The following is a 17,481-nucleotide window of genomic DNA, read 5'->3' as shown; positions in this document are numbered from 1 at the left end:
ACTCAAGTTTAATTCCTGTAGATTCTGTGTTTCTGTCAGCTGTAAAAATTCCTTTTGCTACCCAGGGGAGATCCCGTCTAGAATTCTTTCTTTATCTATATACAATATTTTTTCTTTCCCAACTTCTCTGGCTACAAAGCACAGTGAGAATAAACAAACACTTGAAAAATCATTCTGATCTATATAGTCCATGCCATTTTTTAAATATTTGTTTGGGCTCCAGCCATTTGCCTCTTTAGTTGATTCTGAAAGATCATCTCATCCCAAAGTACAGGTTTGTAAAGAAATACTATAATAGTAGCTCCAGTAAAGTTAGACGTAGCATCAAAAGGAAATGCAGAATTTGACAAGACAAAACTTGTTTTACCTTCTCTTTACCAATAAATAAATAAATGTGAAAAAGTAGCCATCTTTATGCTCTATATGTTATTTGACTCTAAAAGGGAGATCTAAACAATTTTAAAATATAACTATCTGTGAACATACAAATTGCATGTGAGGTGATTCCGTCTTTACAAAGTACTTTAAGGAAATGAAAAACAGAGCACCTAGCAACAATTATTGCTAAATGCAAAAAGTGTTTTGTTTTTACATTTGCCAGCAGAGGGTGTTGCAAATCACAGAGAAAGGTGAGGTAGTCTTTGTTGTGGAACTACTCATGTCACTCACAACACAGTAAGTAAAATGGGCCCTGTGTTCTGTACTAGCAGGAACACAGTTAAATTTTAAGCACCATTTCCCATATATATGTCTCTGACACCTCCCAGAGAACACAATGGCTAAGTAGAAAACTTTGTAACTACAAACAGAAAGGCATGCAGACTGTCATGACTGTTTTATATCAGCTCCCTTGATAAACAGTTTTCCTATGTATTAGGAGAGCAAATGTTTTAGAAAGCAAGGGAGCAAGACTTCTTGGGCATCATCACCACAAACTTATATCAACATTGTTCTTGCAAATTTTATCCTAAGGATTAGATAAGAGTTAACCCATAACACTTGTTTTTTATTATATAAAGATCTTGAGCTTTAGTCCTATCACCACTTAAGGAAGGATTTGTGATTATAGTTAATTCGCATTGCAGATAGGAACTTTGCAAAATGTTTCTAAAGTATTGGTGGGGAGAGGGTCTTCATAAAAAATTTGATAGCAGTAATGAACCACAGTGCTGGAAATAATTAGACATGGGTTTACTGAGGGCCAATTGGATTATTAGAAGAGTTGTAAAGGGGGGGGGGGATAATGTACATTAAATCTCAATTACTTGCAGTTTCAATGTACTAAATGTCAACACAGCAATCACTATTTCAGAGAAAGAAATCCTGCTTATATTTTGATTAGGAGATGCTATGCAAATCATTAATTTCAAAGTGAAAAATCATATCTAAGAAATAGGCAGTTATATTTTGCATAAGGTGTGTGCATCCATATCTTGACACACACATTATCCCGTTCATTGAATTTTACCCCTTATTTTAGGTCACGAGCAGCCTGATCCATGACCTAGTTAAATGGAAGTACTTGAACTTCAGCCAGTTTACAGCTTGAACTCCAAGCCAGCTAAGTTGGAATAGTAGGATTTAGCCAATGGTCAGCTCGGTCCTATTGATCAGCTTTACCGGCACACACAGCAGTTTTGAGCAGTGAGAGCTGAAATGATGTACTGCACTACCACATTTGCCCAGCCTCCCTTTGCTATTAGAGATCAGCAGTAGAGGGCTGCTCTACTGCTCCTGATTCCAAGGCTGTTTCTCAGTCTTCGGCATGGTAACAGAGGGCTCACCCCACGACCCAGCCAATCCATGCATGAAACAGCTGTGCTGGAAAAGGAAGAATGCTGATACAGCAACATTAATGGCCATTGCTTTGGCAGTGCTTGGGATCACACTGGCACTGCACTTTCTCACATGCACGGTTGATCTTTATGGTTTGCTTCTGCTCTACCAACACAGCAGGCTTGGGCTTTGTTGTTGTTAAGCTGAATATTACCAGTGGTTTAGAGACTGGTGCATGTTGGAAGGGCTGTTGTGCCAACTTCACTTATTTTTGCATGTGCTGGGGGTGAGCAAATATTAAATGGGAATCCTACGTATAATAGATACATAGATAATAGATACAACCACTGGGTATTGGTTACCAGATGTTCAGGAGGTATTATTACTGGGCCATATTCCAGACAGTGCAGAATATGAAGATCATAGATGTTGATTCAACATATGCTTGAAGCAGCATAGAGTAATGTTGCTCAATTACAGAAGCACCTTAATGTGCCACAGCGAAGAGCTGATTCAGTAAGTTGTGGGATATAATGATGGGGGGGGGGGATGACAAGTTGTGTAAAACTGAGAGATGACAATAATCAGATAATTGTATTTCCAACTATCATATGTCATACTGTATTTTCTTCTTATTGTATTTGTAGTAAAGAACCTGAAAATATGTAAAGGGCTTGCATGGCACATTATTAAATTCTCACAATGTGAATAAATGAGACGTGCTTTCACACACACCTGCAGCAGGATGAGAGCTGATTCTACTTGATGCAGTCCTATGTAGCTACTGGATGCAAGTGCATATGAGACCCAAGGCCAAGTGTCTGTCAGGCATCAAGTGCTTGACCCCATCCACATAGTTTCAATATTCAATACAGTGGTACCTCTGGTTATGAACTTAATTCGTTCCGGAGGTCCGTTCTTAACCTGAAACCGTTCTTAACCTGAGGAACCACTTTAGCTAATGGGGCCTCCTGCTGCCGCTGCACGATTTCTGTTCTCATTCTGAGGTAAAGTCCTTAACCTGAGGTACTACTTAATGGAGTCTGTAACCCAAAGTGTTTGTAACCTGAGGTATTTGTAACCCGAAGTACCACTGTATTCAGAGGTATACCATGATCACATAGGATTACAGCACAAAAAAGAGACACCTGGAAGTCAAAAGTGATCATGCCTGCCAAATCTCTGCTGGGAAAGTGTTGGACAATTGACACCACGTGGCTGACTTACAGGTGAGCCCAGTCAGGCCTCTGTAGCACAGGGGACAACTAACAGCACCCTTCCAGATTATCTCAGTGAACAAGCTAGCATGTAAGCACTCAGAAGGTCCTTTGGCCTAATCCAGCAGATTTCTCTTAGGTTCTTCCCCAGACAGACTCTTTACAGAATTTTGCAAATGTTTAGCAGCTTTCCATCATGGTTGGCAAGCCAGAGACTTAATACTCACTGCTGAGGATGAGTCTCAAACTTACAAAAAGGGTTATATTTTAAGGTTTTGATTAGGTTTGCAAATTAGTGCTTAACAGCACCAAAAGTTATTCCAGATTCTACAAAGTCCTGCTCAGCATTCATCTTTAAATGTCATTCTGTTTGTTTGTTTGTTTGTTTGTTTGTTTGTTTGTTTGTTTGTTAATATCATTGTCATTCCTCCAAGGAGAGAAGGGCAGCTGTGAGCTACATGGCTGAGACCTTCCTGGCTGAATAGGGTTTTTCAGGTAGCTAAACAAGATGTGCTTAAGTTCCATGATCATGAATTAAGTTCCTTCTGTCTCCATATAATAACTCGCATTTCTTATTCTCAGTTTTTGGATTGTAAAAATCATACATGGTGCTACGTCAGGACTGTCATTCATTCTGTCATTCAAGCCATTTTCAAGACTGTAGCCTTCTCAATACAGCTCCTGTCAATGCCATTAAAAACAAACATAAAACATATTCAAAGCAGTTTTAAATATGCTCAATAGAATAAAATTCAAGGACAAGGACTCGACAGCAGCATATACGACAAAAACTTACATTGAAAAGTCAAGGGAAACTAGGCAAGTTTTTGAAACTTTCTTAAAAACCAGGACTGAAGGAGCCAATCATACAATTATTAGAGATGCACTCTCTGCACTGAGAATATAGCAGAAGGAAAGGAAAGATAAATTCTGCATTTTTAGAGCAATACTATCTCTCTGTATGTTTATCTATCCACCTCCATATTGTAATTGGATGAATCATGAGCTGTTCCTATGTGCTTTTGACTTACAGTGACAAAATTCCAGTAGAAGAAATGGGGGAAATGTTACTTGAATGAATTGGCATGCTCACAAATAACACATGCTCTGGTTGCCAAAGGTTTATAGTCCAGGCTTCCTCAACCTCGGCCCTCCAGATGTTTTTGGCCTACAACTCCCATGATCCCTAGCTAGCAGGACCAGTGGTCAGGGATGCTGGGAATTGTAGTCTCAAAACATCTGGAGGGCCAAGGTTGAGGAAGACTGGTTTATGCAGATCAACAGGGAAAGGAATTTACTCTTCTCACCCCAGTCCCTATGTTAAGCTTATGTTAAAATGGTAACATTTGATACCAGTTTTTGCCAGAAAGAGCTTTTCTGCTCCTCTTTGGTCCACGCTTAAACTTGAGTACTGGGAGCAAATAACCTCTACACCTGTGCAAATTTGATAATCAAGCTTGGGTGGAAGGAGCTGCCAGTTGAACAAACTGAGGAGACCAATGGATGCCAGTGGCCTGAAGACATAGGCATAAATGTATGTAGATTGGGCATAAATGTTGAATAATTTGAATAGAGCACACTTTTCAAAAGTTTGACATATTTGCTTCATTGACACTAAATAAGTGATGGACAACCTGTGGCCCTCCAACTGTTGTTTGGACTCCAACTTCCATGAACCCCACTCAGCATGGTTCACGGTCAGGGAAAATGGAAGTTAATAGTCCAGCAACACCTGCAGACAACTCTGGGGTTGGTTTACAGGCCGAGGGAGCCGGCGTTTGTCTGCAGACAGTTTTTCCAGGTCATGTGGCCACCATGACTAAGCCACTTCTGACGCAATGGAACACGAAAACCAGAGCAGCGCACGGAAACACCGTTTACCTTCCCGTCAGAGTGGTACCTATTTATCTACTTGCACTTTTTGGTGCGCTTTCGAACTTCTAGGTTGGCAGGAGCTGGAACCGAGCAGCGGGAGCTCACCCCGTGGCGGGGATTCGAACAGCCTACCTTCTGATCAGCAAGCCCTAGAGGCTCAGTGGTTTAGACCACAGTGCCACCCATGTCCCTTGCACTAATGCACTAGCCATGCATTCATTTTATTTTATTTTTTAGGCCGTAAAACAGCATCCATTTGAGAGTAACCCCATCAAACCTAGTGGTGCTTACTTCTGAGTAGAGCTGCATAGGATTGGGGATTCTTACTTGAAATGGCCATGGAGAAAATTGAGGAAGGGAGGTCTATATTCTGGACCAGTTAATCCGGAACACTGTGAGCCAGTGTTGTGTAGTGGTTAAGAGCAGTAGACTTGTAATCTGGGGAACCGGGTTCACGTCTCCGCTCCTCCACATGCAGCTGCTGGGTGACCTTGGGCTAGTCACACTTCTTTGAAGTCTCTCAGCCCCACTCACCTCACAGAGTGTTTGTTGTGGGGGAGGAAGGGAAAGGAGAATGTTAGCCACTTTGAGACTCCTTCGGGTAGTGATAAAGCGGGATATCAAATCCAAACTCTTCTTCTTCTTTTGTCTCTGACTCCACCATCACTGATTCCACCAGCATACAGTAATACTTTCCAAGGGAATGCAGCCCTTGACAGAGTAAAAAAAGATGGTTCTCCCTTACCTTATAGGAATACTTCAGCTGGGAAGCCTGAAGGGAAGGAGGTTCTGATTTTAAAGTGACATAGCGTAGACCCTTCATTGCATACATACATTTGCGTAATCCGAAGACTTTTGTCCTGGGCTGGGTTTTCTGCTGCTTAATTAGTTCAGCATTCTCGTTGATAGACTGGAGACCTGTAATCTGCTGGAAAATGGCCTTTAATGATTGTGGCGCCTGTCCATGGCTCAGAATCCCCCTTTCTTAATTAGACCATTTACTAGAAACTGGCAATTGAAATTTTCCTCTTCATTTGATGATGAATAATGCAACACCTCCATTGGATTCTCTATAGAAAATACAGTTTCTTCATGGTAGAAGGGTTTTTTGGTTTTAAAAAAAACAAGTCATGGTTTGAAAGTTTTGTTTCTTTTTTTAAAAAACCCTACTTGTTATGAGTGATGCACTAAAATAGCTTCAAGTGCCTTTTTGCATTACAGCCTTCAAAATATTAATATAGTAATTCACCCAAACATGTAAAATTTGGAGTAGGGGGTGCCTTTGGAGTATTTTTCTCTCCTTAAAATGATAAATGATTGGGTGAACAGGTTTGTAATGGTTTACATATATACATCTGTTCAACGCTATGAAGCAGGTGGCAAGAATTCGCAGGGGAGGAAGCACTAGGGACATTTGCTCTGAGCTTTACTGTCACATGTCAAATACTGGAAGGGAAAACAGGCATATGGAGCAGAGGGAAAAGTGCAGGTTTAATAAATGGGCTGTGTTATGTTCATTAATAATGAAAGGGAAGGTCATGACTCATTTTCAGGGGCACCAAAAGAGCACTAAAATTGTGTATATTGGAATTGAGACAACTGAATAGTGGTGCAATAAGTGTTAATAAAGCATCCATTCACATTTTTCTGACTTGGTTATGTGGTCTGAATCTAATTGCCGGGGCAGGTGGGAAGACTCATTGCTAAAAGGCAAATATGGGTATGAGCAGCCACCAGAACATAAAGGTAAAGGTAAAGGTACCCCTGCCCGTACGGGCCAGTCGTGTCCGACTCTGGGGTTGCGCGCCCATCTCGCTTAAGAGGCCGGGGGCCAGCGCTGTCCAAAGACACTTCCGGGTCACGTGGCCAGCGTGACAAGCTGCATCTGGCGAGCCAGCGCAGCACACGAAAACACCGTTTACCTTCCCGCTAGTAAGCGGTCCCTATTTATCTGCTTGCACCCGGGGGTGCTTTCGAACTCCTAGGTGGGCAGGAGCTGGGACCGAAAGACGGGAGCGCACCCCACCGCGGGGATTCGAACCGCCGACCTGACGATCGGCAAGTCCTAGGCGCTGAGGTTTTACCCACAGCGCCACCCGCGTCCCCAAGAACATATTGCTCCGCAAATAACTTTTTAAAAAAACAAAACCTATTTTACCTAATACAGAAAAACAATTAGGACATAAGGTTTTAGCAAAGAGGCCAGCTGAATTTGGGGGGCTGAATTATCTGATAATGCATAACTGTGAGGGAAACTTGGTTCTTGGCCATTGAAAAAGTCAATGAACCTAGTCTGTAACACACTGTATAATGGTACAGTTGATTCCACACCCTCTGCCCCAGACATGCCCCATTTAACTCCAGAGTATCAGTTCAGCATACTTTGGCTTAGCCCAGCTTTTAACAAAATTGTGCGCATATCCACCTGTTCACCAACCCAGTAATTCAAAAGCCAGGTTCTAAACAGAAGGAGGAGGAGGAGGAGGAGGAGGAGGAGGAGGAGGAGGAGAAGAAGAAGAAGAAGAAGAAGAAGAAGAGGAGGAGGAGGAGTTTGGATTTGATATCCCGCCTTTCACTCCCTTTAAGGAGTCTCAAAGCTGCTAACATTCTCCTTTCCCTTCCTCCCCCACAACAAACACTCTGTGAGGTGAGTGGGGCTGAGAGACTTCAAAGAAGTGTGACTAGCCCAAGGTCACCCAGCAGCTGCCTGTGGAGGAGCGGAGACGCGAACCCGGTTCCCCAGATTACGAGACTACCGCTCTTAACTACTACACCACACAGGAGATGAGAAAGTATGAGTACAAGGAACATGCACTATGCTGAATAGAAAGTGGATGGAAACTATTTCCTTCCTTACCCTGATGTAACCTGTTGCTCCAATTAGCTGCATAATTGCATATTGTTCTCCCATTTAGCCCAGCCTCAACTTCCATCCAGTTTTATTCTGTTTCTTCCATGCCAAACTTTAGATTGTAAAGCCCTTGGAGCAGGGACCTGTCCTCTTCTACTCTGCAAAGTGTGGATGGCACTATATAGATAATGATGATGATGAAACAGCTGGCGGCGATGATACGTGCCAGCTGTTAATGTGTGTGGTGGTTGTTCTTAATAAGTCTGAAGCGTGAGAACAAGCCTCTTGAATAGATCCTTGGGCTACTGCTTAAATTCTGCTCCCCCCTCTCCAGGTCCAGTCCAAAAGGCACAATATAAAAAGTAGAGTCATGGCATGTGTTTAGGTGCACCATCAGCCTGGTTTTCTGATGGATGCAGTAATAGCACAAGCAGGTCAAACAATGGTTCAATCCACCAGTCTTGTCCTCTCTTGTATCAGCCTCCAAGAAACACAGGAGCATGACTCCTAGCAGGTCAGACTATTTGTCCATGTATTTGGCAGCAGCTCTCCAAAATCTCAAGCAGAAATGTTTGTCTTTCCCATCGCCTGCACATGACCCTCTTAGTGGGAGATGTTGTGGATTGAATCTAAGACCTTCTGTTTGTGAAGTCTGTGCTCTTCTCCTGAGACATGATTCCTCCCCAAGGCCTATGATCTCCTGTTGTAGCTAGATATACTGTATTTAACAAAGCTCCTCTCAGACATCATAAGCTTTGCAGCCTCATCAGGAACCTGGCTGTGGAGTGCTGCCTTGACGTTCTGAAACTGGAGGGGGGCAACCAGCGAAAGTGACTCTTCCCTGAAGCCTTGAAACAGCACTTGGCTTTCTGATAATGAACATCTGACAGTTTGCTTGTGGGACCAGGGAGAATCTGCTGTCATTTTATGGGTCTTCACTCTTAGTGTTTTATCATAGATGGTAGACTTCTTTAGATGTTCTGTCTTACCAGCACTGTTGCAGTAGCTTCTGTCAGTGTTCCCATGCTTTTGATGTTCCATCTAAAAATTCCACTACTGTGACACCTATGAATGAATGTCTTCATCAGCAGCCATGCAAGCAACACACCTCCCAAAGGTTGAGACCTGCTGCCTGCTTTGTCAGAGGCAGAATTCTCCAACTGCTGCAGTTATCCTGATAAAGAGGGCATACTAGGAGTCACAATTACCATTCCTATCCCATCACCCAGTCTAGATCTCTTAAGCCTATTGGATTCTTCTCATTCATCATGGCTACCCTGAAACAAGGCTCTCAGTGTGTCACCTCACAATTTCCATTATTGTCCCCTGGGCTCTGCTTGACTGTTCCCTTGGGTGCTTCTAATGAAAAGGCTACATGGAAATCAGGTTTTAACTCAGTATCAGTAACTTTTGGTTCCAAGCAAATAGATTAAAATCTTTTCAGTTTAGGCCAGCCCCACTATATATATACGGTGTGTGTGTGTGTGTGTGTGTGTGTGTGTGTGTGTGTGTATATATATGAGAACTGTTACTTTCTATATGCCAGAGACACAGCAAAATAAATCAGTCATGCAAGGTTCATTCTAATTAACCTGTCTCAGTGTCGTTTTCTTTAGGGCTGAGGTTTCCCACTCAGAATTTTTTCCTTGGAGAGCTAAATATTTCAGAGAGGACAAGTGGATTTTGTTTTATTCAAACAAGAATTTTCTTTTTAGTCTTTTTCTTTATACCATCAATAGCTTACGAGAGAAAAGGGAAGTGCACACACTTCAAAACAGTCTGTTGCTAAATAATACAGTTCTGCATCTATAAAAAAAAAGAAATTGTCTTTTCTAGTGAAATAAAAGAAGGATTAGATGAAGCTGTAAAAAGAATTAACCTGTACTTTGAACCTCTTTTCTCTAGACTCTGACGGAGAAGAAGAGATTTAGAAAATAGGTTTTTTTTGCTGTTGCATTTGCCATAAAATTGTACTGCTCCCCCTCCCTAAAATGCAGACTTCTTAAAAGCTGGCTAAATAAGTGTATCAGACCATAAAGTGTGCTCTAAATGAGACACAGACATCTGTAGTCTGTCAGCATGGCAAATTTTGTAGTACAAATCCCAAGGATTGGCATGCTTTTCTGTAAAGGAAAACTTCTTATTCTTTATTAAGCACAAATGTTTTCTTAGATGCATTTGTCAGTGGCATAATGGACAGTGCAGACATAATAGATGATGCAAAAAAAAAAAAAGTTTGCTGTTCATGAAGTCAGTAGAAAGCCTGCCTTGTCTGACAGGCAGTTCAGTACAGTATGTGATTTTATTTCAAAACATGAAGATTACTGTAAGTGGTCTTTCTTTGAGTATCTCTTTCTTTCTAATCAAGTCTGAGAAGGTGGCATCTCAAGACATGTCCTGAAAAGCAGATTCACAAGTGCAGGGGTGGCTTCCATTTTCACTCCCTGTTGCCATGTCCAAAATAGGAACTCCTCCCCCATAAGAGTTCAAATATTTGTTCTCCTTACATTAAAAATACAGCAGCATCCAGTAGAAAACACATGTCTACTTTGTGCTGCATGCTTTTATCACAAAACCTGATCCACACATAGATTTCTCTTCAGGTGTTAGGGCAATCTGGAAATCTAGCATGTGAGGGGTGTTTCTCTTCCCCAAACTGGAAGGTGACAATCTAAAGCAAGCAGCTTCCTTGTATTCATTGAGCCACCCTGAGTTGTGGAATTTGCTCAGTTTGTTGTGTTAACCTCTCTGTTTCTGAGGTCCAGACACCTTTAAGAACCCAAATATGCTTTTTAGCTCGCATGCAAAAGGCCTCCTGTGGTGGGTTTTCAGCATCTCAGTTATAACTTTTGGTTCTGCTTACTTAGTGGGTGTTTCATATTGTATGTGGAGTTTTCTGTGCCAACACCTTCTGCCTTTTGACTTTCCAGTATTGGACTGGAAACTCTCCACATTGTTAGGAAGGATCCGTTTGGCAGAACCCTTTGGACATCATAAGTGGAATGTGGAGTAGTCACCACTTGGAAGCAAGCGGACTCCTCACCAGCCCTAGGAACCAGGCTCAGGGGAGCTTACAAACTCAGCTCCTCCCACTGCCTTACATAGACTTAACCTGCTGACCATTCTCTTGTTGTGAACCTTTATTTCCTTTTGCCCTTAAAAAACAAAAGAGCCCCCACCCTTTCACCAAATCCACATGATTGATGTGACTGTTTCAGATGTCCTTAGCATTCTCTTGCTTGGAAGATTTTCCATTTGGATTTGTGCCTGGGCCTCCCACTTTTCACGTTATGGTGCCATCTATTCTTGATTAGGAACATACATCATGTGTTGCCTTAATGCTCTGTTGTATCATTCTATTTCTCTCCAGTGTCCATGTCCATTGTGTACAGATGGATCACACTGTCCTTTTACATCCTTTGCTACTCTGTTTGCATGATAAGCTGACCAACTCATTTCAGAGCCAGATCCACCAAAATTCATTCTCTGCAATACCCTTTTCAAATTGAGCTCATGGTTTAAACACATGACCACAGCATGTTGAAATTCTTCATTGCTCAAACTCAGAAATTACTGTTATTTATAGCACCTTGTACATTGCTACGTATTTTGCTATGTATATTTTAATCATGCTGATACAACATCGACTATGCAACACCTGCATGTTGTTTGTGAAATTCTTTAAAGAAGTTGAGAATTCTTTAAAGTAACATATTCTGACATCAGTATCATACCCCTTTTAAAAAAAATCAGATGGGCCACAAATAAAGGTGAAGGCTGCTATGTGATATAAAAGAGGAGTCATAGATAGCATGTAGAGCCAGTGTGGTGTGATTGTTAGAGTGTTGGACTATGAGCAGGGTTCGAATCCACACTCGGCCGTGAAGCTCACAGGGTGACCTTGGGCCTGTCACCATCTCTTAGCCTAACCTAACTCATAGGGTTGTTGTGAGGATGAAGTGGGGGGGAAGAGAACTATGTATATGACCCTGAGCTCCTTGAAAGATAAAGTGGTATATAAATGTAAGAAATGAATACATATAAATGAAACTGTTAAGTAGCTGCACTGTAAGCCTGGTTTCGCAATGGAATTAATATGTGAGCATACCAGCAAATTGAGTGTTCCTTGCAAATTGAGTGTTCAGATTTGTTGTTCCATGGTCTCTTTATAGCAGGTCAGACTATTTACCCTTCTAGGTATGTATTACCTAACCTGACTGGCAGTGACTCTCCAGAATTTCAGCCTTTGCCTTTTCCATCACCAGCTACAATATCATTAAAAGTGGCGTCTGAACCTGGAAGCTTCTAAGCCATGGGTGGGAAACTAAGGCCCGGAGGCCAGATCCAGCCCAGTCACTTTCTAAATCCGGCCCACGGACAGTCCGGGAATCAGCGTGTTTTTACATGAGTAGAATGTGTCCTTTAAAATGTACCTCTGGGTTACTTGTGGAGCTTGTCTGGTGTTTTTACATGAGTAGAATGTGTGCTTTTATTTAAAATGCATCTCTGGGTTATTTGTGGGGCATAGGAATTCATTCTTTTCCCCCCTCCAAAATATAGTCTGGCCCCCCACAAGGTCTGAGGGACAGTGGACCGGCCCCCTGCTGAAAAAGTTTGCTGACCCCTGTTCTAAGCATTCAAAACATGTGATCTACCACTTAGTTACAGCATACATATTAGAGGTACATTTTCAGTTTTATTTTCTTTGTAAACTGCTTTGAGCTTTTTTCTACACTCAAGCGGTATATAAATTTTATTTAAAAAAAATTATGGGTCAGTTGTCACTCATACAAGAAAGCAGGTTGTGTCCCCAGGTTTAGCTCTCTGTGGTTCCGCACTGACAAAAGTAAAGTATTGCACTTGGAGAGAATTTTGTAGTGGGGACCGACAGGGGGCATTGACATTCGTCCCCACTGTTAGGAATCCCAGAGCTGGAGAAGCAGAACATTTCTCTGTGCAGAGGGTAGAGATACACTGTGCATGTGCACACATGCGCATGAGTAGAATATGCCTTCTTGCACACAAACACTGCCCATCATAATGAGTGAGCCCAAGAACGTCAAAAATAGCTTCTTTAAATCACGTAGTAGATCACCCCATATACAGGGTGCCAGTTGACAGAAGTTACTCTATAAATCATATAAGTGACTGGTTTCTTATTAAAATATTCCTCTTCCAAAGAATTATTGGGCTGGATGTGCTTTGCCATTGATCTTCTTCACACACTATGAGATCGTTATAATTGGATTCCCGGGGCAAGATAGACATCTTGCTGGAATACCTCATTCTTCATTAACAATGTTCAAAGTTGTCTCGCTAGTAGGATATGGGATGAGGTGTCAACCATTCTGACACTAATATAAATCTAAACAACTCCCAGGAAAGCAGTAGTGTTATGTTGGATTCACATGGCTGATCTTCTTCCATATCCTGGTGACTTTTCCAGTCACCCCAGATAGCCCCATGTGAAAGATCTAATATGCAATCAGCATACCAAACATCAAGCATGCTCTCCTCATGGGTAAGAACTTTTCATAACACCAAGTTCCCATTTAAATCTCACTAAGGGGTGAGTGGAAAGTAGCTAGATGAATTTACAGTTCAGGCCTCAAGCAAATCATGGCTACCATGAGTGCAAAAGTAGTTGTGCAATGGTGTCCACACTCTGGGCACTTTGAGCTTTAGCAGGCAAATGGCTGGAATTGTAGGTTTGCAAGGCCTGCCAAAAACCAGCCCTCTTGCTCCACACACACTAGTTCTCCCATCCAAGTACTAACCAGGCCCAACCTGGTCAGGCAGGACTGGGTGCTTTCAGGGTACTGAGGCTATAGGAAAAACACACGAGTTCTGTCTGTAGTACTATTTACCCCAGCTCCAGGGGGTTTTGTGGATTTCAGTCTATGAATTAAGAGCGAGAGTAGTCAAAGCTTCAGAAATTTCAGTCTTCGGACATTAGAATGATCTAGGTGATCATAATGTTTGAACAGCCATTCAGAGAAACAATAACAATCTGTCATCAGTTCCTTCCTCCCAGCATGACTCTTATGAGTCAGGGGTTATTTTAACGAACTCATAATACTGGAGAACATGCTCTGTTGCTAATCCAAGGTAAAATGATGACAAGACCTCTTGACAGTTGTGAGACATAAAAGCCAGCCCCCCGGCTCCCATCCATTATTGTCAATACAGCCTTTTCAGTAACACTGCATCCTTCTGAGGAACAAACTGAGTCTCTCTCTCTCTCTCTCTCTCTCTCTCTCTCTCTCTCTCTCTCTCTCTCTCTTCCTCCCTCTCCTCTCTTTCTCTCTTACACACACACAAACACTAACCACAGTGAGACAAAGAGAAGTCGAGGCAACACTGTTTTACTTTATCCCACAGTAGTCAGTATCTCCCACTGAGTTAGAAGAGTCAAAATAAAGGAGCTGCAATCAAGAAGCCTGTTTAAAATGGGAGCAAAACGTTCACCTGCCCTCTCCTGATACTGGGTTTGCTAATGCACTGAACAGACAGCAGCTTCATCTCCACACCCTCCACACCACCTCAGAACCACAAGCAACAACAGAAGCCCTTTCACTTTTCCACATATCTGTCAATGGCTCCCATTGACTTACGCGGAACAAAATTAATACAGCTCATGATAATACTGACAGGCAGTTCATTAGTTTCATCATAAACAAAGGAAGCCCGTGTGAGGGGGAAGGCGTGAACCTTGCCATCCACTACAAGAAAGGAAATGAAAACAGGAAGATTAAATGTTTTGCAGATGAGCTGCTAAGGAAGCAACTAAATAAATAAAATTATCTGTGGAGCACTACTGCCAGTTGTGTTCTTTTCCTGTCTTTCTACAGAGCGTATTAGCCAGCTCTTCAGAAGGTTATATGGGGAAAGAGTAAGAAGTGTTTTCCATAGAGCACAAGTTCAAACATGGCCCCTTCCCCTGTAGGTTGGCCACTTGTGCACTCACATCTTGCACATGGTGTAATCCTGCAGCAGGGGTGGGGAAACATTTTTAGCACAAGGGTGGCCTTCCCTCACAGGCAGTCTTCTTGCAGCAATGTACTAGTGATAGCCAAGACTTTGTGCAAAAGTGGGCAGGGCAATAGATGTGACTCTTGCAGCAGGTTATATTCCAGCCATGCCAAAGTCTGAGGTTGCTACACACAGCACAGCCATCTTCTCCACCCTCCTTTTAGGCAAGCAAAAGGCATTAACACAGTTCAAGTACATGTTCCAGCTATGCAAATTCAGGGAGAGGGTGTGACCACTGGGAAAGGTGTGGTCAGGGAAAGGTCCCAGCGGCCAAACAGTGAAGTATTTGGCCCCCTGGCCTGAGTCTCTTCACTCCTGCCGTATGAGCACCAAAAGTGGGATACAGTGGTGCCCCGCAAGACGAATACCTCGCAAGACGAAAAACCCATTAGACGAAAGGGTTTTCCGTTTTTCGATGCGCTTCGCAAGACGAATTTCCCTATGGGCTTGCTTCGCAAGACGAAAACGTCTTGCGAGTCTTGCGATTTTTTTCGCTTCCCCCCCCTTTTTCTAAGCCACTAAGCCACTAATAGCCTTTTAGCCGCTAAGCCTTTAATAGCCGCTAAACCGCTAATAGTGCTAAGCCGCTAATAGGGTTGCTTCGCAAGACGAAAAAACCGCTAGACGAAGAGACTCGCGGAAGGGATTATTTTCGTCTTGCGAGGCACCACTGTAAGTATGAGACATAACCTAATGTTTATACTGTGAATCCCATATATTCCACAAAAGTTAGCCCTGACCAGTTACTGCGATGATTCACCTTTCAGCATGGCCAGACGATGCTTTCTAAAGTTTACAATCACTTTAGAGGCTGTGTTACTTAACTGCTTTTTCTGCTTAACAGCGAACAGCTATCTTTAGCAATGTTACACTTGATATAACATGGGTTGTTTTGATATGCTTTAACTCTGATTGCTTTGTCACCCTAATTGCTTAGTCTTGTAAAGAAAAGATCAGTACTAAACCTCGGGCATTGGAATTTGCACATTTCGTTTATTGTAAATAATAAAACTTTGGACACAATCAGCATTTCTCTTACTAACAGAAAACATTAAATTGGGCTTAATTTTACAGCTGTACAAATTGTAATGTGCTCAAGAGGGCGAGTTAATGGTATTTAATTTGACCAGGCCAAAATTGAGCGTGCCTTGTCTTACATTTTTGCAGCTGCAGTCAGCACCAAGTGCTTACGCAATGTGTGGGGTAAAACAGAAATACTTTCCTCTCAGGTTGAATGCACACACTAGATTAGGGATGCACAGCTTAGAGCACTCTGAAAGCCTCTTTTACATTCATGTTAATTTAAGAAGGCTGTACTGCTTTGTCAGCTGCAGGGATGCATTTTTGACACATTTTTAGCCCAGCCTTTTCTTTTTAGCTCCTGTTAACTCTCTCTTTCCCTCTCATTCTAGAGCTCCCCTTTTTCCTCTACACTTCAAAGCATCTGGTCTCTGGACCACCACAGATTTCTCTTCAGCGTCATCTCATCTGTATTCACTATTTCCTCCATGCTTATCTGCGTCCCACCTCTATTAGCCTATTTTGCACTCTCAACCCCATACCACTATGTGCCTGTCTCCTCCTTGCAGGACAGCTCAATGCCTCTCTGTATTTAATCTTTTCCTTTTCTCTGGAGGGTGTAGTGGGGGCAGCCTATAGGTCTGCCTTATGGTCATCTGAGGCGAAGGGGGTTGCACCAGGCTGGGAAGTCTGAACACTGTCTGGTGATGTGCAATGGATCATGTCTGCTAGAAAAGAAGCGTTTCAGAGAGGCAGCTGTGGTAGTCAGTTGCGACAAAAACAGCAGCCTTGTGGCACTGTAGAGAATAAATTTATTGTGGCAGAGGCCTTTTGAAAGCCACAACAGCACAAAACATGACACAATAAATCTGTTAGTCCTTAAGGTGCCACAAGACTCTTTGTTGTTCACCTTTAATTTAGAACTGACAAATCATTAAGTGCTTATTTATTGTATGTATTCTGCCCTTCTTCCAAGGAGATCAGAGCTGTATTTTTACTTTACAGCAGCCTTGTGAGCAAGCTTAGGCTGGGATATTATTACTGTGTCTATCCTGGTAAAGCAGATTCCATGGACATCTGAGAAGGGTGCAAATTGTTCAGTACTGGCAGGAAGCAGAGTAGCAGGATTACAGCTAAAATGAGGGGTTCCTGAAAAGAAGGGAGGTTAGTGGTAGACCTTTCAGAACCCTGGACAGAGCACATAAAGCAGACTACTGTATTTGTTCCAAGGAACATGAGGCACAACTGAGCCATTTTATGGTCCTGGACCCCTTTTGTGCTCCCCTTGCTGCCTAGTGGAGAACCTTAAAGGGGCAACTGTCTGGCCTGGAGCCTAAAAATCTGTTGTCTGTCCATCAGCTTGCATCAGGCACATTGCCTGGGTTGATGTATCAGCTCTGTGGAGGCAAGTAGGTCAGCCCCTTGATAGTGCTGAGATTGGGGGGGGGGTTGTTTGTTTGTTTGTTTGTTTGTTTGTTTGTTTGTTTGTTTAATATATTTATATCCTGTCTTTCTCCCAAGTTGGGACTCAAGGCTGCATGCAACTTTTAAAAAACATGGTCATAAAATCTAAAGTAATAAAAATAAAAGCCTAGTTAAAAACAACAGTCAAATTACTTTAAATCACATTTAGAATGAGCATTTAAATAATGCTGTAGTAACTGGAGGCCCAGATACATGGATCTCATGTGCCACAGCCTTCAGCATCTA

General features: G+C 42.4%; 1 protein-coding gene across 3 annotated transcripts in view; it reads left to right on the top strand.

Moving 5' to 3' along the window:
- PDZRN3 (PDZ domain containing ring finger 3) overlaps window positions 1-17,481 on the top strand; it is a 185,212-nt gene that overhangs the window by 135,627 nt on the left and 32,104 nt on the right. The gene's annotated exons all lie outside the window — the stretch shown is intronic.

The sequence above is a fragment of the Podarcis filfolensis genome (assembly GCF_964270895.1).
Source record: "Podarcis filfolensis genome assembly, chromosome: 2".
Taxonomy (NCBI): domain Eukaryota; kingdom Metazoa; phylum Chordata; class Lepidosauria; order Squamata; family Lacertidae; genus Podarcis; species Podarcis filfolensis.
This window is presented reverse-complemented; position numbering and strand designations above follow the sequence as displayed.